At 49.7% G+C, this 10,964-nt stretch overlaps 1 pseudogene; it reads left to right on the forward strand.

Annotated features, from left to right (window-relative positions):
- The first annotated feature begins 6,940 nt into the window (after positions 1-6,940).
- Positions 6,941-8,283, forward strand: LOC146759557 (uncharacterized; annotated as a pseudogene).
- The last annotated feature ends 2,681 nt before the right edge of the window (positions 8,284-10,964 follow it).

A 10,964-nucleotide genomic window follows, 5' to 3' on the forward strand; every position in this document is an offset into this window, starting at 1 on the left:
AGATGTTCTCAGCAAGTTTGCTGATGAGCCCAGATGAGGAGGTGCTGTTGCCTCTACTGAGGGTGGACAAAACTTGCAGAGAGATGTTGACAAGTCAGAGAAGTGGGTACCAGTTGGTACTAAGCAGCAAGTGCATAAAGCATAACAAGAGCAAGTGCCTGATTGTATACCTGGATATGGGTAAAACTGGACATAAACACTGACTGGATATGGGACACTGGAGAGCGGTCTGACTGAGAAGGATTGGGGGTCCTGCTCAACATCAAATTGGAAGTGAGTCAGCAGTGTGCCCAGGCAGCCAGGAAAGCCAACGGTACCCTGGAGTGCATAAAGCAATATCTTGCCAGCTGGGTAAGGGAAAGGATTGTCCCCCTCTGCTCTGCGCTGCTGCAGCTTCACATGGAGCACTGGGTGCACTTCTGGGCAAAGCGGAACATAGAAAACATCAAACTATGGGAGAATGTGCACAGGAGGGCACTGGATCTGAGAGATCTCAATCACAGAATCACAGAATCACAGAATTATCAAGGTTGGAAAAGACCTAGAAGATCATCTAGTCCAACCATTACCAATACTTCCTGGCTAAATCATAATCCTCAGTGCCACATCCAAGCGTTTCTTGAACACTCCCATGGTCGGTGACTCCACCACCTCCCTGGACAGTGCATTCCAATGCCTGACTACTCTTTCTGAAAAGTAATACTCCCTAATGTCCAGCCTGAATCTCCCCTGACGCAGCTTAAAACCATTCCCTCTAGTTCTATCACTGATTACACGAGAGAAGAGGCCAACCCCCAGCTCACTACAACCTCCCTTCAGGAAGTTATAGAGAGCTATATGGTCTCCCCTGAGCCTCCTCTTCTCCAGGCTGAACAATTCTAGCTCCCTCAGCTGCTCCTCATAAGGCCTGTGCTCCAGACCCCTCACCAGCTTTGTAGCCCTCCTCTGAACACGTTCCAGGGCCGCAATGTCTTTCTTGCAGTGAGGGGCCCCAAACTGAACAGAGTACTCAAGGTGCGGCTGCACCAATGCCGAGTACAGGGGGACAATTACTTCCCTGTTGCTGCTAGTAACACTGTTTTTGATGCAAGCCAGGATGCCGTTGGCCTTCTTGGCCACCCGGGCACACTGTCGGCTCATGTTCAGCCGAGCATCAATCAGTACCCCCAGGTCTGTTTCCTCAACACAGTCCTCCAGTCACTCCGCCCCAAGCCTATAGCACTGCCCAGGGTTGTTGTGGCCAAAGTGCAGAACCCGGCATTTGGTCTTGTTGAACCTCATCCTGTTGGCTTCGGCCCAGCTCTCCAGCCTATCCAGATCCCTCTGCAGGGCCTCTCTACCCGCAGGCAGATCGACACTCCCTGCCAATTTGGTGTAATCTGTGAACTTACTGAGGGCGCACTCAATGCCCTCATCCAAGTCATCAATAAAGATGTTGAAGAGGACAGGTCCCAGCACCGACCCCTGGGGAACACCACTCGTGACTGGTCTCCAACTGGATTTAACTCCATTCACCACCACTCTCTGGGCCCGGCCCTCCAGCCAGCTCCTTACCCAGCTGAGAGTGTACTCATCCAAGCCACGGGCTGCCAGCTTTTGTAGGAGAACAGCATGGGAGACAGTGTCAAAGGCTTTGCTGAGGTCTAAGTAGAGCACATCAACAGCCTTTCCTTCATCTATTAGACGGGTCACGGGATCGTAGAAGGAGATCAGATTGGTCAAGCAGGACCTGCCCTTCACAATCCCATGCTGGCTAGGTCTGATCTCCTGGTCTTCCCACACCTGCCACATGATCTCCCTCAAGACTATCTGTTCCATTACCTTCCCTGGCACCGAGGTCAGGCTAACAGGCCTGTAGTTGCCCGGATCCTCCTTACAACCTTTCTTGTAAATGGGAGTCACATTGGCAAGCCTCCAGTCTTCCAAGACCTCACCCGTTAACAGGGAGCGCTGAAAGATAACAGAAAGCGGCTCAGCAATCACCTCTGCCAGTTCCTTCAGCACTCTCGGGTGAATCTCATCCGGACCCATGGACTTGTGGCAATCCAGTTGGAGTAGTAATTCCCTGACCACTTCTTCAAGAATCACAGGGGGTTCAGTCTGCTCCCCAGCCGAGACTACCAGGTCAGAGCGTGGGGAGCCCTGGGAATAACCGAGATGACTTTTAAAGACAGACGTAAAGAAGGCATTCAGAACATCTGCCTTTTCCTTATCCTCTATGATCACATTCCCAGCCTTGTCCAGTAAAGAATGGAGATTCCCCTTTGTCCTCCTCTTACAGCTGATGTACTTGTAAAAGGGTTTCTTGTTTGTTTTTACCCCAGCAGCCAGCTTAGATTCAAGCTGGGCTTTTGCCTCTCTGATTTTCCCTCTACACAACTTAACAGCTTCTTTGTAGTCATTCTGAGTTGCTCTTCCCTCCTTCCACAGGCGGTAGATTCTCTTCTTCTTCTGCAACCTTAAGAACAGTTCCCTATTCATCCACGCCGGTCTTCTTCCCCACCGGCTCATTTTGCTGCTCAGGGGGACTGCCTGCTCCTGCGCCCTTAAGACTTCCTTCTTGAATAGCAACCAGCTCTCTTGGACCCCTTTGTTTGCTAAGACTGAATGCCAGGGGACTGCCCCTACTAGTCTCTTGAACAATTCAAAGTCCGCCCTCCAGAAGTCCAAGGTAGCAGTTTTACTATTCCCCCTCCAAGTTTCACCATGAATTGAGAAATTTATCATTTCATGGTCACTCTGTCCAAGGCAGCCCCCAGCCTCCACATCTCCCACCAGACATTCCCTGTTTGCAAACAGCAGGTCTAGCGGGGCATTTCCTCTTGTGGGTTTTCTGACCAGCTGTATCAGGAAGGCATCCTCTATGCACTCCGGAAACCTCCTAGACTGCTTCTTCTGTGCCGTGCTATACTCCCAGCATATGACAGGGAAGATGAAGTCCCCAATAAGGACAAGGGCTGACAACCGTGCAGCTTGTGCCAGCTGCTTGTAGAATACCTCATCTGTCTCTTCATCCTGGTTTGGCGGTCTATAACAGACGCCCACCAGGATGTCTGCCTTGTCAGCCCTTCCTCTGATCTTTACCCATAGGGATTCAATGTTATCATCCCCAGTAACAATCTCGGTAGCATAAAAGAATTCCCTAACGTAGAGAGCCACACCACCACCCCTCCTTCCTTGCCTATCCTTCCTGAAGAGTTTGTAGCCATCCATTGCAGTGCTCCAGTCATGGGAGCAATCCCACCATGTTTCTGTTATGAAGTTCAGAGTTTCATTAGAAATGACTGCTTGTTCAGACTGGGCCCTTCTCTCAACCCACATCCTGCGATAATACACAGGGCCCATATGGGACATGAACTTCACACCGTCCTTGCACCCCATGCAGAGCCTGGGATCTTCTGTCCCCATGTCTTTCATTAAACATCATACAGACCTCCATCCCACTGCCCCAGGAAGGGCCCTGAGCCAACATGAGAGACAGGATCTCCCTGCCAAGGGTCTGGGAAGCAGGGCTTGTCCTGTTTGCTTCTTAAGATAAAGGAGGATTTTCTTAGCATCAGAGCCACCATGCCAGTGCCTTTGCCTGACTGGAGTCATGGCTTCCAATTATCTGCTCTAATTAGTGCCTTGGGAAGCTTACTTGGTAATGGCCCTCAGTGGGCCCATTAATACTCCAAGCATCTTCACTGTTACTTTTGACTTTGTCTTGCTGAGTTCTTTGTGCAAACTTCTCTCTGCACTGGAGGTTGATGGACTCAGCACCAAATGTGCCCTGTGGCCCATTATTAACTAAAGAGCCTCTTGTGCCTTGTGCCTTCCTGTTCTCTTCTTCAGGTTTTCAGAACTTGTTCAGCAAAATGGAGACAGCTTAATGAGCAAGAATCCAAAATGCAGTTATTGTCTATTTGTTTATAGTTTGTTTTATACAGGAAGTAGAAGAAGCACTTTGCAACTGATGTCAATCCAGGATGTCCCCAGTGAGTTCTATTCTGTTTCTGTGTGGAGAAAGTTCCTCCTCAATCTCCCCACCTCGCTTCTACTCTCATTGGCCCCATGGGACTTGCATCACTTTTCCTCACATCACTCTTCTCCTCTACCGTCACCCGCTCAGTGTTAAACCTCCTTTGTACCAACTCCCACTGGCTTTCCACAGAGAACCAGCTGCACATGGAAAAAGAAAGAATTATCTTTATTTATGGCCAACAAACAGAAGGAAAGGTGATGTAATTGAATGAACAGTAAAACACAGTGATCAACTGTATGCCGTGTTCAAGCTGCTTCTATTGAGGTTTATCTTTCATAGGGAATATTTGCACAAGAAATGAGTTAGACACAGATAGGATGGGATAGACAGAATCACGGTAAAGGAGCTGACAACAGACTTTTGAGGAATGGAGCAAATTCCAGTAATCTGCCTGGGATAGATCAGCCAGGGATTTGTGAGGTTTCAACACTGAACAGGACTCGTGAGTATTTCTTACTTTGAGACGGGTTAACACATTCTTCTTGATTTCTATCTTTGTCTTCAACTCTTTTTTTCACTTCTACTGACATTAATGAACAACTTACAGAATTCATGCTTTCTTTGAAGCATGAAAAATTAAAAGAGAGAAAGTGAAAGAAAAATAGAAATAGAAAAAGAAAAAGGAAAATGAAAAGGAAAAAAAAAGGATATGGAAAAGGAAAGGGAAAAGGTAAAGGAAAGAAAAAGGAGAAGAAAACAACATAGAAAAAGAAAAAGTAAGAGAAAAAGAAAAGATAAGAAGGGATAGGTAGAATCACGGTGAAGGAGTTGACAACACAGTCCATCAGACTTTGGCGAGATGGAGCAAATTTGAGTCATCCCCCTAAAAGTCAGAAATCAGACAGATAATTGGGAGTTATCTGTCTGAACAAAGAGCAAGGGGTGGGGAAATCTGGCAGGCTGTGGCAGGAGCATGTGTCTAAATGGCCTGCTGAAAACATGCCCTTAACAACGGCCATTTATTTCGGAGAGCTGGAGACACCTGGAGCATGAGGGACATCAAACAGATAGCAGGGAAGAGCAGTAGCGGGCGCCGGGCTATAGTCTCAGGGCATTGGCACTGGCACCGCTGTCTGTGTCCCTGAACCTGAAGGCATTTGTGTCCAGCAAACACAGTTCTGGAAAACATCGTAGTTTCAGAAAAAGAAAAAAAAAAAAAAGACATCAAATCACCTCAAAGATACGTATTTACAACTTAAAATGGAGCAATACTCATGAGGTTTTCTCATGTTGAGAATGGTTAGCAAATTTTCATTGATTTCAATCTTTGTCTTTAATTCTTTGTCTCAATTTTATTGACATTAATGAATATCTTTTAAGCTTACGGGCTCAAAATAAATAAATAAATAAATGAATAAATAAAACGAGATCCATTTGCTTCTTGAACATGGCCTGATGCCCCTTCGACCTAAACAGATCCCACCAGACTTTTGTTGACGGAGAGTATGAGATCCAGCAGAGAGAACCTCTCCTCTTTGGTTCCTCCATGGCTTGGTCAAGAATCTCCCATCTGTGCTCTGCATGAATCTTCTGGATGGCACATGCCCTGCTGTGCTGTCCCTGCAGCAGATACTGGAGTGAAAAAGGCTCCCAAAAGGGCCAATGGCCTGACAACATGAGACTCCCATATGTCTGCAGAGGGCACCTTCCACTTGCTCTCCATGAAAAGAAGACAGGAAAAGACACTGATGGTCTCCTCTGTTGGCCATTTCCATTAGCTCTGACTTGTCTGCTCTTCCATCCTCAGGCAGATCTCAGTGCACTCTCACAGAGGGCAGTCGCCCTTCCTTGACTCCTCACCCAACCTTTGTTAAGACTCTGTATTCCCCTTGTGCTACAGTGAAGTTGTGGAAGCCATGTAACTGTCTCCCTGTGGTCCAAACAGGAGCTCAGGCCTGCAGATCATCTATGGTATCAGTGTGCAGAAGGTGAAACACAGACATTAGACGGATCATGGGTCTTGGATTCGACGTAGCAACACGGACACTCCTAGGGCATGGCTTTGCTGAAGACCCTGTGCTGCTCTTGCAGATGCGTGTGAATACACCAGAAAGCCGGTGCTATCCCCTCTCTGGCCCTCAGCTGATGCCCAGGAAGGAGGTGTCTATCTCAGGGATTTCCCACATGGTTTACAAGCACTTGCAAACATCAGGAGCAGCCCAGGCACCTTGGGCATCACCCAGTGTCTGTGTGTGAGCAGCTGCCTCCCAGCTGAAGGACCAAGGACTCAGAGCAGGAGCTCACATGCAGGCAACTCCTTGTGCTCTTCTGAACTGAACCAGAGGAATCCCAGCTCCTGTGGGTGTGTAGGGAGCTGAATCCCATTTCAGCTCCAGGATTTCTGTCAAAGATGAGACTCCTGCACTGCCTCAGCTGGATCACTGTCCTGCACAGGGAAAGTCCAAACCTCCCTGTCCTTGCCTGGGTGCCCTTTGTGCTTCATCAAACGAACTCTAGTAGCTCTCGCTATATGTCTCCATCAGTCACTGACCACTGGACATGTGGTGGTTAATTGAGCAAATTTCAAAACACAGTCATGATGCTGTTGTCTTTCAGGAGATGTTGACCTTGAGGACCCAGGGAAATGTCAGGGGAGATGAGTGGGAAGAATAAAAATGAGATCATCTGCTATTGAGCTGGGCCACGCTCCTGGGACACAGGGAGCTCATAAAAGTGGATGGTGCTGTAGAGAGACAGCTATGCCCAGGAGCGTCTCTTGTGCACAGAGAGACACCCATTTGCTGTGTGGATAAAGAGAGGCCAGAGTGGGTGGGAACTAGTTCCCGCCCACACAACACAGAAGGTGTGAAAAGCTGTTCTGAGCACCTAGTTTGGAGGTAGTCAGTGTTTGAGGGCTGCCTGGGCTACCCACTCAATCAGGCAGCAGTGGGAGTGGAGGCTGCATCCTGTGTGAGCATGGGTCAGTGCTCTTGTCTTTTCTCATGTAACTTGCTCTTCTGTTGACAGGACCTGATGCTAACACTTCAAAAATGGTCCTCACCAGGAAACGGTCTTCCCGTGCAAAGACTGTGTCAACCCAAACAGAGGGTCTGCTCCAAGATGCGGCAGTTCAGGTCTCTGGCTGCCAGGAGTGCCTCAACCTGCTGCTGCCAGGAGAGGATGGGAAGGATGCAACTTGTGTGCGGTGTGAGCAGCTAGATGAGCGGCTCAGCCTTGTGGTGGAGCTTAGGGAGGAGGTAGTTAGACTGCGGACAATCAGAGAATCTGAACAGGAGAGGGTGGGGTCCATTAAGGACTGTGAAATTGAAATTGATGGGTGGTGCCAGGCCCTATCGGCCCTGGGATCCAGGCACACAGCTGAGGCTCCCCAAGAAGCATGTTGCCCCCAGTCACCTTGCGAATAGGCGATAGAAAGGAGTGTGTAGATGGACTGTGTTCCTGCTGCACTGAGCCCTCAGTCCTCCCTTACCCCTACCAATACAAATGTAGAGGTAGGGGTGTGGGACTGTCGGCAGAGCCTCTATCCTGCAGTTGCCAGTCAGACCAAAGTAGTCTGAGAGAAAAGGATGGGTGGAAACAGGTACCAGCAGCTCGGCGAAGTGGGAGTCCCCCCCCACGACCATGCTCGGCTCCCCAGGTGCCTCTGCAAAATAGGTTTGGGGCCCTGGAACCCGAGGGAGAGGTGAATGCCGATGTGGAAGCAGCCCCACCTGTGAGGGTGCCTCCGGGGAAGCGGACACACCCGCGCCTCAAAACTTCTTCCACACGGAAGGATAGAAGGGTAGTCGTCATAGGCGACTCCCTTCTGCGAGGAATGGAAGGCCCTATATGCCGGCCTGACCCTACCCACAGGGAGGTGTGCTCCCTCCCCAGGGCACCGGTCAGGGACATTGCTGGGAGACTTCCCAGTCTGATCTGCCCTTCTGACTACTATCCCCTGCTGATAGTTCAGGCTGGCAGTGAAGAAGTTAGTTAAAAAAGCCTGAAAGCTATCAAAGATGATTTCAGGGGACTGGGGCGGGTAATCGAAGGAACAGGTGTGCAAGTGGTTATTGCATCTGTACCTTCAGTGGCAGGGAGGGATACTGAGTTGGGCCTAAAAACCCACCTCTTAAACAAATGGTTAAAGAGTTGGTGCAGACATAGGAGTCTTTGTTTTTTTGATCATGGGGCAATTTATTCGGCTCCTGGCATGACAGCTGCAGACGGAAGTGGCCTGTCTCAAAGGGGTAAGAGGGTTCTAGCTGAGGAACTGTCAGGACTTATTGACAGGTGTTTAAACTAGGTAGGATGGGGGAAGGGGACAAAACAAGGGTCACTGGATCTGAGGCGGCAGTTCAGGTCTTAAAGCAGAACTCGCTGGGTGCAGACAATGGAGTTAAAAGGCATGGAGAGGGGTGGTGAGATGCTGCCTCTCTCAAGTGCCTCTATACCAACACGCAAAGCATGGGGAATAAACAGGAAGAATTGGAGTTCTGCGTACAGTCACGTGACCATGATCTCATTGCAATCACGGAAACGTGGTGGGACAGCTCGCATGACTGGAATGTTGTCATGGAGGGCTATGTGCTTTTTAGGAAAGATCGGCTGGCAAGGCGGGGTGATGGAGTTGCCCTTTACGTGAGAGAGCAGCTAGAATGTATTGAACTCCACCTGGAGGAGAGTAATGTAGAAGTCGAGAGCTTGTGGGTGAGAATCAAGGGCCAGGCTGGCAAAGGGGACACTGCTGTGGGTGTGTACTACAGGCCTCCTGATCAGGAGGAGGAGGTCAATGGGGCCTTCCATAAGCAACTGGAAGTAGCGGCACGCTCCCAGGCACTGGTGCTTATGGGGGATTTCAATTATCCAGATATTTGCTGGACAACCAACATGGCCAGGCATGCGCGGTCCAGACAATTCGGGGGATTGTCAGGGGATTGTCAGGGGAGATGAGTGGGAAGAATAAAAATGAGATCATCTGCTGTTGAGCTGGGCCACGTTCCTGGGACACAGGGAGCTCATAAAAGTGGATGGTGCTCTAGAGAGACAGCTGTGCCCAGGAGCAGCTCTTGTGCACAGCACAGCCTGCAGGTGACAGAAGGAGAAGAGAGAAATTGGAGAGAGCTTACAAGATATGTACTGTGTGAGCGGGCTGCGAGCTCTATGAAAGAGCATTACTCAAAGACCATGATACAGTAAGTCCCTTGCAGTAGACAATGCAGATGCTTTTAATAGAGGATTATCTAAATGTGGGACAAACCATAGCAGATCTGGCCGCAGGCACTGCATGTTTCTTTACAGTGGAAAAAGCCTTCTGCTCCAGCTGGGGGCTTCCGTGCTGGATTGTAAGAGCACAGCCCTGAGGGCTGCGTGTCCCAGCACGGCTGCAGGCTGTGCAGCCGGGGCTGCAGGCAGGTGCCCGGGGCTGTCCTGCAGAGCAGGGTCCCTGCTGTGCCCCAGGGGCTGTGTGCCGGGTATGGGACTCTGCTGCCTGCCAGGCTCAGCACTCAGCCTGCCCGGGGAGCTGCCCAGGGCTCTGCGGGGAGACATGTGGGGGGAAGGAGCCCCCAGCAGGGCTTGTGCTGCCACAGCTGCTGCCTGGGGCAGGGGATCACAGCTCCACTTCACAACAGAATGTTTGGGAACGGTCTTGGCAAGAGGAGAGCGAAGGCAGGTTTCCATTTTCTTTTCTGGGGCAAAAAGAATTGAAGTCAGAAACCTTAAAGGGGCTGTCAGAGATCTGAGAATTTTTCGTCAGTCATTTGCTTGTTTTATGAACAGTCACACATAATGTGCTCTCAGTCTACCCCTTCTCTAAGAATGGAACCAATTGTAATTATATTCATTTTCTGCAGGCATGAATAATTCACTTATCATAAAAACAGGAAGCATTATCTAACTGAAACTGAATGCCACTGAAGCTGGGGTAGGGGGCTGTGGGGATACAAGAAAAGCTGTTCAGAGCAGCAGCTGTGGAGCAAGATAAACAGCATGGGAACCAAGGACACCTCTGCAAGGAGAAGAAGAGTCTCACAGCTCTGATTGGATATGTGCCTGCATGGACAGTTGAAAAGTGTTTTGTAGAATGCTTTGTTGACATATAAGGTGTTTGGGAAAGTTGTAAGGGCGGATGGGAAAGCTAGAAAATAAAAACTTGTGAAGGTATGTAAGGGATGTGAGAACTTGTAATAGATGATTTGGATCGTTCACATCTGAGTCCGTGCCGAGTCGCTGCAGGGGGCTCTAAGAGCACTTAGGGTAAAGATAAGACAAGAAACAGTAGGAAATATCCAGGGAGAAGGGATAAGAAAAGAAGAGGAAGGTCAGAGCTCCATATGCTGCTTCTGCTTTAGGAATGCTAAAATACATGAAATTAAATGCAAGTAATGGTGCTAAATGTACACTATTGTAAGAGAATAAAAACATTTCATAGTATAGCAGGAGGAGTGTGTCTGAGAATGGTCTGGACTTGTCATTATCTTCTGCACTCTGAACAGGACTCCAAGCCCAACAACAGCAGATGTCCAACAGCAGCTCCATCAGCGAGTTCCTCCTGCTGCCGTTGGCAGACATGCGGCAGCTGCAGCTCCTGCACTTCTGGCTCTTCCTGGGCATCTACCTGGCTGCCCTCCTGGGCAACGGCCTCATCAGCACAGCCGTAGCCTGCGACCGCCGCCTGCACACCCCCATGTACTTCTTCCTCCTCAACCTGGCCCTCCTCGACCTGGGCTGCATCTCCACCACTCTCCCCAAAGCCATGGCCAACGCCCTCTGGGACACCAGGGCCATGTCCTATGCAGGATGTGCTGCACAGATCTTTTTCTTTACCTTCTTCATCTCAGCAGAGTTTTCCCTTCTCACCATCATGTCCTATGACCGCTACGTTGCCATCTGCAAGCCCCTGCACTACGGGACCTTGATGGACAGCAGAGCTTGTGCCACCATGGCAGCAGCTGCCTGGGGCACTGGGGTTCTCAATTCCCTGCTGCACACTGCCAGT

Source organism: Coturnix japonica, chromosome 10, assembly GCF_054131305.1.
Source record: "Coturnix japonica strain WE chromosome 10, WE-NBRP24, whole genome shotgun sequence".
Lineage (NCBI taxonomy): Eukaryota > Metazoa > Chordata > Aves > Galliformes > Phasianidae > Coturnix > Coturnix japonica.